General features: G+C 38.6%; 1 protein-coding gene across 4 annotated transcripts in view; it reads left to right on the top strand.

Annotated features, from left to right (window-relative positions):
- The window catches only part of CTBP1 (C-terminal binding protein 1), a 418,690-nt gene that overhangs the window by 53,114 nt on the left and 351,093 nt on the right, over window positions 1-14,483 (top strand). For 3 of the 4 annotated variants that reach the window (XM_075128112.1, XM_048849149.2, XM_048849141.2), the window contains one exon: window positions 13,436-13,534. The exons of the other annotated variant lie outside the window; for it this stretch is intronic. The gene's annotated coding sequence lies outside the window, so the exon portion shown is untranslated. The remainder of the gene's footprint in view (window positions 1-13,435; window positions 13,535-14,483) is intronic. 4 annotated transcript variants of the gene reach the window in all.

Raw genomic sequence — 14,483 nt, forward strand, 5'->3', positions numbered from 1 at the left:
ATAGCATAGGACCAAGAACAGATCCCTGTGGGACTCCAGTAGAAATGCACCCAATCGAAGATTCTCCATTTACAATTACATTTTGACACCCATCAGTTAGCCAGCTTGTTAATCCATTTAATGTGTGACGTTAATTTTATATTCTATTTTTTAATCAAAATATCACATGGGACCAAGTCAGATGCCTTACAGAAGTCTAAATTTATTACATCCGCACTGTTACCATGAATCTACCAAATTTTATAATATCATAAAAAAAATCAGATTAGTTTGACAGGTTCTATTTTGCATAAACCTGTGTTGATTGGCATTAATTAAATTAGCCTCCTTCAATTCTTTATTAAGAGTTTTATATCAGACATTCCATTATTTTTCCTGGGATCAGTATCTGGCTGACAGGACTACACTTTCCCAGGTCATCACTTTTTAAAATATTGGAACAACATTATCTTTCTTCTAGTCTTCTGGAACTTCTCTGATGTTCCAAGATTTAATGAAAATCAGCATTAATGGTGCAGCAAGCTCCTCAGCCAGTTGTTTTAAAATTCTTGGATGCAAGTTATCTGGACCTGATTTAAAAATGTTTAATTTTAGTAGCTTCTGTTTAGCATCCTCCTGAGACTGCTAGTGGAATGGAAAGAGCGTCATCATATTATATGACTACATCATCTACTTTTTTCTAAAATACAGAGCAGAAATATTTATTTAACATTTTCTGCATTATTACTGATAATTCTACCATTTCTATCTAGTAAGGGACCAATACCATTGTCAGGATTTTTTGTTGTGCTCCTAATATACTTTAAAAACTCCTTATTATTGTCTCTAACTCTGCTGGCCATAGAGTTCTCCCTGTGTCCCTTTGCTTCCCTTAACAATTTTCTACAGTTACTAGCTCCTAATTTATATTCATTACTGTCAACTTCCCCTTTCTTCCATTGGTTGTATTTTATTTCTTTATAGCTGCCTTCACTTTCTAAATAAAGTTTTTTTGGTTTTTTTTTTGTTAATGAATGACCTTTTCCCCTCAATTGTAGAATTGTGCTTTGTGGGCATCTAGTAAAGTGTTCTTAAATAATTCTGAATTATCATTCACATTAATGATTAAATTCTTCTTTCCTTTTCATTTAGCTCATAATTGTTTTCAGTTTTATGAAATTGGCTCTTTTAAAGCACCAAGTATATATATCACTGGTCTGGACTTTATTTTGTTTGCACGTTATAAATGTGATCAAATCATGATCACTTGTACCTAAGGTACCACTAATTTCTGGTTTCAGAGGAACAGCCGTGTTAGTCTGTATTCGCAAAAAGAAAAGGAGTACTTGTGGCACCTTAGAGACTAACCAATTTATTTGAGCATGAGCTTTCGTGAGCCACAGCTCACTTCATCAGATGTGTACCGTGGAAACTGCAGCAGACTTTATATACACACAGAGAATATGAAACAATACCTCCTCCCACCCCACTGTCCTGCTGGTAATAGCTTATCTAAAGTGATCAGCAGGTGGGCCATTTCCAGCACAAATCCAGGTTTTCTCACCCTCCACCCCCCCACACAAATTCACTCTCCTGCTGGTGCAGGAGAGTGAATTTGTGTGGGGGGGTGGAGGGTGAGAAAACCTGGATTTGTGCTGGAAATGGCCCACCTGTTGATCACTTTAGATAAGCTATTACCAGCAGGACAGTGGGGTGGGAGGAGGTATTGTTTCATATTCTCTGTGTGTATATAAAGTCTGCTGCAGTTTCCACGGTACACATCTGATGAAGTGAGCTGTGGCTCACGAAAGCTCATGCTCAAATAAATTGGTTAGTCTCTAAGGTGCCACAAGTACTCCTTTTCTTTTCACTAATTTCTGTAATCAGTTCCTCTATTTCTCAATACAAGGTCTACTACAGAATTCCCATTTGTTGGATGCAGCACTTTTTGAGATAGGAAATTTTCATGTGTAATAATTAGAAATTCCAAGGATGTTTGCCTGCTGGCAGCATGAGACCTCCAGAATGTGTCACTCTGACTGAAGTCTGACATGATCACACAGCCTTTTTTCCTACACATTATAGATAGGTGCTTAAGGCACCAGTCATTCTATATCCTAGTGTGACTTGGTGGTGTGTGGCAGACACCTACAAATACCCCAAGTTTTCAAATATTATATGTAAGTCTTGTTATAGCCATGTTGGTCCCAGGATATTTGAGACAAAGTGGATGAGATAATATCTTTTATTGGACCCGTTGATGAAAGAGACAATCTTTTGAGCTTACACAGAGGTCTTCTTCAGACCTTTTTCAGAGCTCCATGTAAGCTCAAAAGGTTGTCTCTTTCACCAATGGAAGTTGGTCCAGTAAAATATTACTTCACCCACCTTGTCTTTCTTACTATGTATGTATAGACATAATAGAATCAATTTTAAAAATGTCTACATTTGCTAACTATTGCTATACAGTTACCACATATACTTTACCAAAGTTTTCCCCTATACTTAAAAAGGAAATCTCAGATACTACTGTATGGTAACAATTGGCACGTAACTACTTTGTAATGGCGACTCTTGCTTGTTTCAGGTTTGTTTTTGTTTTTTCGTCATTGTAGTGTACTTTATGGTTGTCTCGTAGAGGTTGCAGAGTACTAACAAGAGTACCAGGACAAATATTACCATAGAGCATGATCCAAAGCGCATTGAAGTCATGCTCCTAATGTTAACTGATTTCTTGCTGAATGATCCATCCACTATGCTAGTCTAGTGGAAATAACATCAGTAGCAAAAATAGTTAGACAGATTGTCCTAGTTTGTTTATCTTACATTTTTCTGTCGTGCCCAGAAATGTAATGTCTCCACATGACTGCAGATAATATAATTACAGTTGAGAACCAATAGAGAGAAACAAAATGTGTACAAAAAGTAAATAGGGACAGCAGTATAAACTCAAAAAATGTTTAATTATCATTTCTAACATTTTATCTAAGCTTTATTATTTATTATTTATATATTTATTATATAAATAATTATATTTATATATTTATTATATAAAATATTATATATTTATTATTTATTATTTAAACACCTAATGATGCCTCATGGGCAACTTACTAAATATATGGAGATAGTTCTGCTTATATATCTTCTGCATTTGTCTTCCCACTTTTTTTCATTACTAGTAATATGTTCATGGAAGCAGAGTCATCTTGTTTCTTGTATTCATTTTTCCCTGCTATATTATGTTCCACTTTAAGTTACAGGTTTTTCTTATGACATAATCTAATGTCCCCTAGCAATAAACAATGAGGAAATAAAAAACAGAAAATGATATAACAGCACAGTAACTTCTTAATGTTTGTTTTTCAAATGTGCGGTTTTGCCATTTTACACCAAATGAAATTGGTGATGATAAAACAGGATAAAATGTAACTTCTATTTATTCTGTTTACCACCTGTAAGAGGGTGAAATTGTGGACACAGTGAATATTGCTAACCATTGATTGTGGAGGAAGTTTATCTCATGGTTATGCAAAATTCTTACTGACTTTATTCAGGTAATCCTAAGTATGTTTAGCAATACTTCAGTTATATCCGGACTTGAGATACTGCAAAGCACAGAAATATAAATCCTGTTCTTGGTTACCCTCTCATACTAGATCTCCAAACTATATTTTTACAGATGGGCATTAATTCTCCATTACTATGGTTTATTGTACTCCCCTGTGTTCTGTGCTTTTTTGACAAATATAGTTTATTTAGTTTAGTAACTTAATAGAGAGAGAAGGAAGAAATGTATGAGTGCCTTCACTTTGTATGTAGCTGAAGATTAAAATATGTACTACTAATATAACTTTAGATGAGAATTTCAAAAGCACCTAAGAGAATAAGGTGCTAGAGTCCCATGGACTTTCAGTGAGAGTTGAGCACCTAACTTCCCTAAACTCATTGAAAATCTTACCATTAGAGTATAAGAGAAGCATATTCTGTGTAGAATTCTTCCTAAAGAATGGTTTCAGAGTAGCAGCCATGTTAGTCTGTATTTGCAAAAAGAAAAGGAGTACTTGTGGCACCTTAGAGACTAACCAATTTATTTGAGCATGAGCTTTCGTGAGCTACAGCTCATTTCATTGGATGCATTCAGTGGAAAATACAGTGGGAAGATTTATATACATAGAGAACATGAAACAATGGGTGTTACCATACACACTATAACAAGAGTGATCACTTAAGGTGAGCTATTACCAGCAGGAGAGCGGGGGCAAAAAAACCTTTTGTAGTGATTAATCAAGGTGGGCCATTTCCAGTAGTTGACAAGAACGTTTGAGGAACGGGGGGAATAACCATGGGGAAACAGTTTCCGGTATAGGGTGGTGTTTATGTGACTATCCCTTATTAGCACTGTAGTGTCCAGGAAGTGGATCTCTTGTGTGGACTGGACCAGGCTGAGGTTGATGGTGGGATGGAAATTGTTGAAATCATGGTGGAATTCCTCAAGGGCTTCTTTTCCATGGGTCCAGATGATGAAGATGTCATCAATGTAGAGCAGGGGCGTTAGGGGACGAGAGCTGAGGAAGCGTTGTTCTAAGTCAGCCATAAAAATGTTGGCATTCTGTGGGGCCATGCGGGTACCCATAGCAGCGCCGCTGATTTGAAGGTATACATTGTCCCCAAATGTGAAATAGTTATGGGCGAGGACAAAGTCACAAAGTTCAGCCACCAGGTTTGCCGTGACATTATCGGGGATACTGTTCCTGATGGCTTGTAGTCCATCTTTGTGTGGAATGTTGGTGTAGAGGGCTTCTACATCCATAGTGGCCAGGATGGTGTTTTCAGGAAGAACACCAATGGATTGTAGTTTCCTCAGGAAGTCAGTGGTGTCTCAAAGACAGCTGGGAGTGCTGGTAGCGTAGGGCCTGAGGAGGGAATCTACATAGCCAGACAATCCTGCTGTCAGGGTGCCAATGCCTGAGATGATGGGGCGTCCAGGATTTCCAGGTTTATGGAACTTGGTAGCAGGTAGAATACCCCAGGGGTTCCAGGGGTGTGTCTGTGCGGATTTGTTCTTGTGCTTTTTCGGGGAGTTTTTTGAGCAAATGGTGTAGTTTCTTTTGGTAACCCTCGGTGGAATCAGAGGGTAATGGCTTGTAGGAAGTGGTGTTGGAGAGCTGCCTAGCAGCCTCTTGTTCATATTCCGACCTATTCATGATGACAACAGCACCTCCTTTGTCAGCCTTTTTGATTATGATGTCAGAGTTGTTTCTGAGGCTGTGGATGGCATTGTGTTCTGCACGGCTGAGGTTATGGGGCAAGTCATACTGCTTTTCCAATATTTTCTACCACACGACCCATTGTCTACAGCCAAGCTCTACGATACAACCGCATTTGCTCCAACCTCTCAGACAGAGACAAACACCTGCAAGATCTCTATCAAGCATTCTTACAACTACAATACCCACCTGATGAAGTGAAGAAAGATTGACAGAGCCAGAAGAGTACCCAGAAGTCACCTACTACAGGACAGGCCCAACAAAGATAATAACAGAACGCCACTAGCCATCACCTTCAGCCCCCAACTAAAACCTCTCCAGCACATCATCAAGGATCTACAACCTATCGTGAAGGACGACCCATCACTCTCACAGATCTTGAGAGACAGGCCAGTCTTTGCCTACAGACAGCCCCACCACCTGAAGCAAATACTCACCAGCAACCACACACCACACAACAGAACCACTAACCCAGGAACCTATCCTTGCAACAAAGCGCGTTGCCAACTGTGCCCACATATCTATTCAGGGGACACCATCAAAGGGCCTAATCACATCAGCCACACTATCAGAGGCTAGTTCACCTGCACATCTACCAATGTGATAAATGCCATAATGTGCCAGCAATGCCCCTCTGCCATGTACATTGATCAAACTGGACAGTCTCTATGTAAAAGAATAAATGGACACAAATCAAATGTCAAGAATTATAACATTCAAAAACCAGTTGGAGAACACGTCAATCTCTCTGGTCACTCGATTAGAGACCTAAAAGTTCCAATTCTTCAACGAAAAAGCTTCAATAACAGACTCCAACGAGAGAACAGTCAGCATGGATTCATCAAGGGCAAGTCATGCCTGACTAATCTAATTGCCTTCTATGATGAGATAACTGGCTCTGTGGATGAGGGGAAAGCGGTGGATGTGTTGTTCCTTGACTTTAGTAAAGCTTTTGACACTGTCTCCCACAGTATTCTTGCCAGCAAGTTAAAGACGTATGGGCTGGATGAATGGACTATAAGGTGGATAGAAAGTTGGCTAGATTGTCGGGCTGAACGGGTAGTGATCAATGGCTCCATGTCTAGTTGGCAGCCAGTATCAAGTGGAGTGCCCCAAGGGTAAGTCCTCGGGCCGGTTTTGTTCAATATCTTCATTAATGATCTGGAGGATGGTGTGGATTGCACCATCAGCAAGTTTGCAGATGACACTAAACTGGGAGGAGAGGTAGATACGCTGGAGGGTAGGGATAGGATACAGAGGGACCTAGACAAATTAGAGGATTGGACCAAAAGAAATCTGATGAGGTTCAAGAAGGACAAGTGCAGAGTCCTACACTTAGGACGGAAGAACCCCATGCACTGCTACAGACTAGGGACCGAATGGTTAGGCAGCAGTTCTGCAGAAAAGGACCTAGGGGTTACAGTGGGCGAGAAGCTGGATATGAGTCAACAGTGTGCTCTTGTTGCCAAGAAGGCCAATGGCATTTTGGGATGTATACATAGGGGCATTGCCAGCAGATCGAGGCACGTGATCATTCCCCTCGATTCGACATTGGTGAGGCCTTATCTGGAGTACTGTGTCCAGTTTTGGGCCCCACACTACAAGAAGGATGTGGAAAAATTGGAAAATGTCCAGAGAAGGGTAACAAAAATGATTAGGGGACTGGAACACATAACTCATGAGGAGAGGCTGAGGGAACTGGGATTGTTTAGTCTGTGGAAGAGAAGAATGAGGGGGCATTTGATAGCTGCTTTCAACTACCTGAAAGGGGGTTCCAAAGAGGATGGATCTAGACTGTTCTCAGTGGTAGCTGATGACAGAACAAGGAGTAATGGTCTGAAGTTGCAGTGGGGGAGGTTTAGGTTGGATATTATGAAAAACTTTTTCACTAGGAGGGTGGTGAAACACTGGAATGCGTTACCTAGGGAGGTAGTGGAATCTCCTTCCTTAGATATTTTTAAGGTCAGGCTTGACAAAGCCCTGGCTGGGATGATTTAGTTGGGGATTGGTCCTGCTTTGAGCAGGGGGTTAGACTAGATGACCTCCTGAGGTCCCTTCCAACCCTGATATTCTATGATTCTATGATTTAAAAGTAAAAAATATACAGGATTTTGCTCCATTTTTATGTTGTGTTTTGGTTGTGGTACTGTACTGTTTAACATTTTGGTCCAATAATTCCAAAATGTGTATTATATGATATTTGCACATTTGCAGCTTGTACTGTGTAACCCTTTTATTACACCCAGAAACAAGAGGCAATGGAATGAATCACAACTGAATACACTCTAGGGAACAGTCCTGTATTGGGATGACTTAAAAGGTCTTTTCTACCTCAAACAAGTATGATAAGGACTAGCCTAAAATCAGAATTTCTCAGTTCAAATGTTTGAAGTATTTTGGGTAGTGTTTTCCTTCTTTTAAAGTAAATCTAGTGCTCTAGGGAGATGGATATATATTTGGAAAGACATCAGTGTTTACTTGAATAACTAGTGCCAGTAAGATAAATGTATAGATGAAATGGGCCAAATCTTCATAATTGGTTGCATGTTTTTGTATGCATATACACAGACCACAAAACCTATTTCTTGCTCATGTGAGTCAATGCTTGTGGCCATTTTTAGGCATGTGCTCTTTTGAATATTTGGGTCATAATTTTTGGCCATTATGTTTTTTCCAGTTGCCTGAAGCTACAATTAAAACATACAGGTCTCTTGTGAGTTGGATCCTAATTACATCATTCCACAGAATTTGAATTTATTCTCAAACCTTATGTAAAATATTATATATAAATTATTGCCCTGGTTCTGCAACATTTACTCAGATGTGTGAACATTACTTACGTAAATAGTTTTGTTCATGTTAATGGGACTAACCACAGTGGGTGAACGTCGCTCTTGGAGACCTGTATGTATTAGATACTTCTAAACTGGCCTTGCAAAATTCTGCTTGCTTGGGGTGAATAATTGTATTTTCATGAAGGAGACTAAATTATCATTTTATTTTTTCATCATGGTAGGGGAGGGCAAGTAAATTTTTTTTTTATGCTTGAGCTAATAAAATTTCATGACTATTTTGCAAGGTTGAACTAAATATATCCATCCATCCAGAGAAATGAATCACTCTGCCAGAATTAAACTACAGGCATTTCTGAAGTGAAATGCAGTAGTTTAACAGTGCCCAGCAATGCTACACAATAGTTTGACAGGAAGAAATGAAAAACACCATATCACAGCTTTTTCCAACTGGCCTGCAGAGAGCTGGCTGATCACATAGTGCTGGATCTCTACTTTGTTTCCACCTGGTAAAAACAGAATAGATGGGACCGGGGGAGATAATAGAAAGCAAAAGCAATGGTGTGGTTAACTTTTACCAAAAATGAGTAAACACTTATCACTGAAGTTGTAAACATACTTTCCTCCTATTACTTTTCTAAGTAAGAAACTCCGGTAGCTGATGTAAGGAGGTTACATGATTACCATTGGGAGAGGAGATGATTTGCACAATTGCCAATAGGAAGGGAGGTGTCCATGAGACAATATCTTTAGGAACCAGCAGAATCTTGGGAACAACTGTTAGAGAATTGTTATCAAATAATACTGGCCCAAATCTGCCACTCTTACTCACATCAAGTTCCTTTCTCCATTCAAAGTCCAACTGAAATAAGTGTATCTACTCATGGAATAAGGTACCAGTCAATGTAAGTGTGGCAAACTTGAGCCGCAAATGATCAGAGGAAGGATTTGCATATGAGATTTTACTCAGATAGAACTTCCCTTATCTTCAGTGTGAGTTGTGCAAGACTAAAGACTACAAAATCTGACCATATTTCTTTTTTGTTAAGGATGTTTTTATACTCTCCAACTGCAGAGAAGCACATTTTTTAAAAAAAATTGTGGTGAAATTTAAATTTATTTAAAATACATATTTTAAACATAATATATCAACTTCTGCCAAAACATTAGTGAAAAAGGGGTTGGAAACGTCTTGAGGTGAATGTTTGGCATAAGTTTGTGTTTGGTGTACGCACGTGGAAACAAGTGTATCCCACTAGAAATCCATTCAGTATATTTGCATTTGATCATGAATGATTGACTTAACATACTCTTAGACCTTTGAAGAAGGGCTGGATTTTGTCCAGGGCTACAAGAGCTTCGGTAGTGCCCTCAGTGTGGAAAGTTAACTGGGCAAGATTATGGCGGCTGTGGGGGTGCAGAAGTCCAGCACAGTCCTAAAAGTGGCCAGGCTAGTCAGGAGATGCACAAGTTCAGCATATCACCTGAGCAGCCTCTCTGAATGGAGCTCCTGTGATGCCCCTGGAAGAACTTAAAGCTGCTCCCCTGGACCCTATGGAAGCCTTCATAGAGCAGCAACAACGCTACCTTCTGCTCTCCTGGGGGAAATGCCTCTCTTTCTGGGCCAGCATGAGTACATCTGACCCAAGGGCAGATATACCAGTTTTAATTAACTGCAGTTGGACAACAGAAATTTATGCATAGATGTAGAAGTGAAATAGGGTCCAGTGCTACGCCATTAAAGTAGATCAAGAGCAGAACTGGGCTGTTATAGAAGCATCTCAGAGAATTTTTTTCTATTGTTACCAAGTTAGGTGGTAAGGAGAAAGAGTAAACATTTAAAAATCATAAAAGGTGGGGGATTAACCTAGGCAAATCATGTCAGAAATTTTATGAGGTTAAAAAAGATCCTTTTTTTCAATAATTTTAATTTATATGGTGCCTTATTTTCTCAGATTCCAAAAAATGCTCTATAATCTGCATTATGTATTGGACCTTCAATTAAAATTAAAATTTCAGTGGGGGGAAGATTAGTGAAGAGCTTGGTAGGCAGCAAGAAGAGAGCTAGGAGTTATGGGACAAGAGGAGGTAATAGCAAATAGCCAATCAGTGAGCAGAAAATAGAGTCCAGTGCTAAAATTTAACAAGTCAGAATCTGACAATATCATTAGTTTCCAGGAGACTGTGAAAGTATGCTACTGCTGATATGGCTGTTGCTTTTCTATTCCTGGTTTCTGGGACTTGCTTCATTTGGTTTTTGGTTCTTAGATACCATGGTGATAGTTGCTTCAAGTGCACAGACCACCACTACTGCAGCTTCCTCTGGAGCAGAGGGTTCTAGTCACATTGTTAGCCAATGTACAACATACTGCATTCAATGTAGGAGGAGGGATAGAAAATTTTGGTCGAGGAAATCAAGACTTAGTCTGGTCTACACTACAGAATTAGCTTGACGTAAGCTAATTCTGTAAGTGTCTACTTTACAATGTTACTTCCGCCAATGTAAATCACCCACTACACTGACTTAACTCCACCTCCACAAGAGGCATAGCTTAGGTTAGTGTAGTTAGGTTGATGCAGTGTCATTGTGGACACTGCATTGAGTTTTCCAACTGTCAGCCCCTGGGGTACCACCTGGCAGGGTTGGCAGCTGCAGCCCCACCGTCTGGCTCTGGCTGTCTTCCCCTCCTGGCACGGCTCTAGATGCAGGAGTTGTTGTGTCTAATCCAAGACAGATGACTATCCAGCCTCCTTTTGAAAACCTCCAGTGAAGAAGCTTCCAGATGTAGTATAGATATGCCTTACCCTGTTGTTGTCTAATAAAAAGTAGTCTGGGATCTTTGTTCAGTCAATAGTAATGCATATTTATATGGTCCTAGTGCAAAGGCCGTAACTGGGAGTGGTGCCTTTGACAAGAGGATCTAAGGATTGTCAATTTACATTTTATGGTAAGGTAAATTTAATAAACTTTGATGTGACCCTTTAAAAATTTATTTATCTCTGTTTAGCAGAGATGGAGACCAAGAGTATTCAGCTTGAATGTATGAGCTAACCCCTATAGAAAAGAACAATGGTACAGATCAAAGTTGATCACCGTACTTAATCAAAACAAATGGAAATCATTAGGTCTTTTGACATACTGGCCTCGGAGACAGAAAGGCGGGGGAAACTCCCAGAAGTGATTAGGAGGCACTAATCATGTGGATTTTCTCCTAAACAAGAAAAGATCCTGCATGTAAATTTTAATCCAACCTCATCCTGATTTGTTAATGGATTATATCACATGAGGCATGCATGAGTGGCCAGGAATTGTATGTCTGAACATGCAAGATGTCCCAGTCACAGGGACTTGAAAATTGGGTACAGGACACAGCAAGAGAGTTGCTCTCTGAACACTAAGTGATGTTAACAGGCTGACAAAAGAGAAGTCAGAGGGGATTGCTTGCAAGGGGTGTTATCTAGTCACATTTCTTTTTTGTCTCTGCAACTCAGTTAAGAATGCTTTATCTAGTTTAGCTTATGAGAAGTATAAGTCTAGATATGTTAAGCAAACTGTTTCTTTTCTTGTAATTCCATTTTTTCTCTTTGTTTTTAGTAAATTTGTTTTTGTTAAGATTATGGTTGCATGAGTAATTTTGTACAGACATTCCTGAGGAGAGGAGAGCCCCATAACCTCTAAGGAGAGTTGGTGAAGTATAAAGAGTATCTAGAAGTTACACCGCTCCTTCTCCCCTAGAGTGTTTGGTCACAGGGCATGGGGAAAGGTGTTTGCTCTCCCCAATCACAAACCACAAATCTGCAGCCAATGGACACAAGGGGAGAAGTAAAAAGATTAAAGAGAAAATCACCTGAAGGGGGGTTCCAAAGAGGCTGGAGGTAGGCTGTTCTCAGTGGTGGCAGATGACAGAACAAGAAGTAGTGGTCTCAAGTTGCAGTGGGGGAGGTCTAGGTTGGATATGAGGAAAAACTATTTCATTAGGAGGGTGGTGAAGCACTGGAATGTGTTACCTAGGGAGGTGGTGGAATCTCTTTCCTTAGAGGTTTTTAAGGCCTGGCTTGACAAATCCTTGGCTGGGATGATTTAGTTGGTGTTGATCCTGCTTTGAGCAGGGGATTCGACTAGATGACCTCCTGAGGTCTCTTCCAACCCTAATATTCTATGAAATGAGAATTGCTGGTTGATTGGTCACTGGTCCCATTGTGCTGGGTAATCTGCAAACACAGAAAGCAGAGTGGTCTTAGTCCTGCAGGGTTTACAGTCTAAGTAGGTAGAACCCTAGAGTTTATTGTATGTGGAATGTGTGTCAGTTTTTTTCTCTAATTTTACATATTGTCTTCATATTAAACTGTAAACAAACTTTTACATAATTTATAATCATTTAACTGCAAGTACATGCTCTAAGAACTGATTTTTACATAATGACTGATGTTGGTTCTTTGAGAGTTGTGTTTTTACTAGCTTTGGTTCTCAAAGCCGTAGGTATCATCAATGTTAATTGATTATAACTTTGAAGACAGGGATAAGTAGTTTTAGGTGCTGAAAGCATCGATTTTCAGATGAGATCAGTTTCTCTATTGTCCTCTCAGTCTACAACAACTTTCTCCAGTGGGATCTCTTTGTTTGCCTTATAAATTGGTGGTGATTCTGCTACTTTGTTCTGTACTTTAGAAGTATTATTGCTACATTTGCTAAATTTATTTTTATAAACATTGAAATTTAATGTGCTCAACACAAATGTTGTGGCATTGAGTGAGTGTGTGTAGTATACAATATTTGAAGGATTCTTTAGATCAGAATAGCAAATTAATATTTACTCAGGTTAAGGTGGCAAGAAAACACATTAACCAGATCTCCAACTTGGATTTGTGTTTCCTTTTTTTATTAGTAATTTTATTATTTTGGGCAGGATTTTGTTCAGATCTGTAATCTTTCTAATATTTTATAGCCTTCATTAGGCTTAGTCTTTCTACTTGCACTTTCCAAGTACAGCACCTCTGAACCTGAATCTGTAGTCATTAGTATAATGTCACTGTGTATCTTGCCTGAATAAGAATTACAAGACTGGGCCCTGCGCCAGCTTGATGTAACATTTTACCCAGCATTACCTGTAATAATTTTGTGATAGTCTTCAAATGTGTTCTAAAACTTTCTTCTTTAATACTTAGTTTTATAATTAATTTGGTTTGTTTTATTGTTCTCTTGTGCTAATTATGTCAAGTTTGATACTTTTGATTAGTACTATATTATATAAACTAGTTAGCCATCATATTAAATGATAGACTTCACAGTAGATATTCTCATGTTTTACTTTTGGGGTTTTTAATTAGGTGTTTCCTTGTGTGTAGTTTTTTTACACATTTCGAGTTTCGTGTTACTTTTCTTTTCTCTTCCAGCATTCTTGAGCTGTTTCATACAAACCACATAAAATTACCACACGACTATTCTCTCAGAATCACTCTTTCGTCCTTGAGGTGTTCTTTTTTTGGCCTTTGGTGAGTACCAAACAATACTTTACCCTGAGATCCATTTAGTTACTTTTTAGTGCACCTGACCTTCCATTATACTATTCTCCCCCCTTATTTTTATTTTCCCATTCTCTTTGTTTAATCATTTTCTTTCTTTGTACCAAATTTTTCTTTTCTAAAGCTATTCTTGAAATTTTTCCAGTTTAACTAAGGTCTTATGGATGAAACATAATCTTTCAACTAATTTCTTCTAATATTTGTTTTAACAATGTTGTTTAGTTTTAAATTTTATATTTTATTGTGGGAGCCTATATGCTGACACAGAACTAGGCTTATTCCTGAGGCTTAAATGATTTGCTTTACACAAAGGCTAATGTGTAAATACATTAGCATCATTTCTGTATAATCATACTATTAATTAACAGATAAAACTCCTTTTGCAAGGATATAGCCAGGTCAGCTTGTCAATTCTGAAGTGAAATGGCAGGATGAGTATAATGACCCCTTGAAGAGTTACAAATTGTTTTGTATGGTATGTGTTTATATATAGAATACAGTATATACTGTAATGTATTTAGCAACTGCTGAATATAAAATATTTGGAATTAAAAAACCCCACTACTTTGACAGACTGGAGTACAGGTATTCATTTTATTTATTTTTGAAAAATACTCTCATACAAGTGTAATTACTGGGGCTCATTGATTAAGCACTAAGGTTGTATTTTCTGCTACCCACCCCCCTGCCCTCTGCATAAAGAAGTGCATACATATTTAGTTGGTTTAAATTAAATCCTTTAATGTGTGAAGAGACAAAATTAAATGACTGTGTCAGATGATTCCTTTTTGGGAAATGTACAATGGAGGTAATGTAACAAGGATAAATCTTCTCAGTGCTAGAAAATTAAATATTAAACATGTAACTTTAAAATGTAAGTCCTCATTCTGGTTTAAAAACTTCTCATGCCGTGTAAAAG

Source organism: Caretta caretta, chromosome 4 (assembly GCF_965140235.1).
Source record: "Caretta caretta isolate rCarCar2 chromosome 4, rCarCar1.hap1, whole genome shotgun sequence".
Classification (NCBI taxonomy): domain Eukaryota; kingdom Metazoa; phylum Chordata; order Testudines; family Cheloniidae; genus Caretta; species Caretta caretta.